At 43.0% G+C, this 2,586-nt stretch overlaps 1 non-coding gene across 1 annotated transcript; it reads right to left on the bottom strand.

The window, feature by feature from the left end:
* Nucleotides 1-343: 343 nt before the first annotated feature.
* Nucleotides 344-451, bottom strand: LOC120264078. The gene has a single exon (XR_005537257.1). It is a non-coding gene; the product is annotated as a small nucleolar RNA R71 (small nucleolar RNA).
* Nucleotides 452-2,586: the final 2,135 nt, after the last annotated feature.

Below are 2,586 nucleotides of genomic sequence, written 5' to 3' on the forward strand. Positions count from 1 at the left end.
CCGCAATTCACGGGGGAAAAATTTAGTGTGTAAGCACCATCCATCACCACAAATAATTTTGAGATCAAGGCAAGCACCATCGACATGGTCCAAAACTCAGTCCAATTTAATTGTCTTGCTAATGAGGATGCTCATGATCATCTTGCTCGTTTTCTCCGAATTTGTTCCACTTTCAAGATAAATGGAGTGATAGATGATGCGATCCGGCTTTGACTCTTCCCATTTAGTTTGAGAGATGGGGCATATCGGTGGCTCACATCCTTACCACCAGGATCAATCAAGACATGGAAAGGTATGGTTGAAAAAAATTTTGGGAAGGTATTTTCCTCCAAGCAAAGCGGCGAAGCTAAGGCATGAAATTTCAGCCTTTCAAACAAGGATAATCGGAGACTCTATTTGAAGCTTATGAAAGATTTAAGGATCTCCTTCGAAGATGCCCCCATCACGGCTTTGCTTCTTGGATGCGGGTTCAGATCATCTACAACGGGCTGAATTATGCAACTCGTCAATTAATCGATGCCACAATGGGTGGAACTCTTAGTAACAAGTACCCCGATGAGGCCGAGCAACTCCTTGAATCAATGGCAAGCAATGAGTCTCATTGGGCCTCAAGAGGTGCACAACAAAAAGGGGCCGGAATTTATGAAGTAAGTGCTAATGATGCTCTTGCCGCAAAGGTGGATGTATTATCTCGGAAGCTAGACATGCTCATGGGTAGTAGCTCAAAGTCAGAGTCGGTGATGAGTTGTAGCACTTGTGGTGGAGGGCATGGAGTCTCCCAATGTCCTATTGCTAGTTCCTCCATCGCCCCAATAGAGAATGTTGATTATATTGGGGGCAAAGGCCACAAGGGAATCCTTATAGCTCGACTTATAATCCGGGGTGGAAATACCACCCAAACTTTTCATGGAATTAGGGGCAACAACAAAAAGCTGCACCACCTCCACAAGGTCCCCAAATGCAACAACCAGTGCTAGAGAAGAGGTTCACTACTGAAGATGTGCTTGCCAAGTTCATGATCAACACTGAATCAAGGTTTAATAGCATAACCAGCAGTATGGATTTTCAATTCAGTAAGGTGAATACTCAGCTTGCTCAACATGCCGGGCAGTTTAATGAGATAGGCTCCATTTTGAGAAATCTTCAAGCTTCTGTAAAATCATTTGAACACCAAGTGGGGCAGCTTGCTAAAGCAAATTCTGAGCGACCTTCAGTCAGTCGTCCTAGCAACACCGAGGAGAACCGAAGAGAGCACTTGAAGGCCATTGCCCTTAGAAGCGGGAAACAGGTTGAGACAAGGGTCGGAGTTGACCCAAGTGTCAAGGAGACTAGGGTAGCCGAAGTGGAAGACCCTGACATAGTGGAGAAAGTTATCGAGAAAAGCAAGCAGAGTGAAGATAAGAAAAGTTCACAAAAGGGTTCATCAAAGCCATCTGAATACAAACCTCCAATTCACTATCCGGCTAGATTGAAGCAAGATGAGGAGGATGCTCAATTCAGAAAATTTGTCAACATCTTCAAGCAACTCCACATAAACATCCCGATTGTGGAAGCTTTAACTCAAATGCCCAAGTATGCCAAGTTTTTAAAGGAATTGCTAACAAACAAGAGAAAATTGGAAGAAGAGGGCACAGTTGCACTCACGGGAAATTGCTCGGCCATTTTGGAGAAGAAGCTCCAACAAAAATTGAAAAGATCTGGGAAGCTTCATAATCCCATGTGTACTTGAGGGTGGGGTTTAAGAAAATGCCCTAGCGGACTTGGGGGAAAGCATTAATGTTATGCCCTACACCATGTACGTGAAGCTTGGTCTTGAGGAACTTAGACCCTCAAGAATGATTTTACAATTGGCGGATCGATCAACAAGGAAGCCTCGTGGGATTGTAGAAGATGTGATTGTCCGGGTGGACAAATTTGTGTTCCCTGTGGATTTTGTTATCATGGATATTGATGAAGATGTGGAGACGCCGTTGATTCTTGGTCGGCCATTCCTCACTACCTCCAGTGCCCTAATTGACCTTAAAGGAGGAAAATTAACATTAAGAGTTAGTAAGGAAGAAGCAGTGTACACTCTACCGGTGGCCATAAAACATTCTTTAGACCATGATGACATGCTTTATTTTGTTGATGAAACTAAACTTTTAATTTTTGATTGTGTGCAGGAAGTACTATCATTAAACCCATTGGATGAGTACTTAGGAGAGCTAGAAAATGAAGATCAAGAAGAACCTCACTCTCCTCTTCCAAGTTCCAATTTGAAGTGGCCAATAGAGAAGGTTATGCGCACCAATGGCAAAGAAAAAGAAAAGAAAAATTCAATGTTGAAAAAGATTTGGAGGGAGGTTTGGGGAAAGAAGAAGAAAGGTAGTACTCATTCTCATGAAACACCTCAAGAAAAGAAGGTACAATCTTCACCTCCCCTTGTTCATGAAAAGTGTGAAATTCATTCATTGATGTCTTTGAATTTACGGAGAAGAAGCACCAACAATTCAAAGATGACCGGGGGAAATTTCAAATTATTCGAACCCCCGTAAGGTAAGTGAGAAGGTACGTTAGGCTCGTGACGTTAAACAAGCGCTTCTTGGG

Source organism: Dioscorea cayenensis, chromosome 6 (genome assembly GCF_009730915.1).
Source record: "Dioscorea cayenensis subsp. rotundata cultivar TDr96_F1 chromosome 6, TDr96_F1_v2_PseudoChromosome.rev07_lg8_w22 25.fasta, whole genome shotgun sequence".
Classification (NCBI taxonomy): domain Eukaryota; kingdom Viridiplantae; phylum Streptophyta; class Magnoliopsida; order Dioscoreales; family Dioscoreaceae; genus Dioscorea; species Dioscorea cayenensis.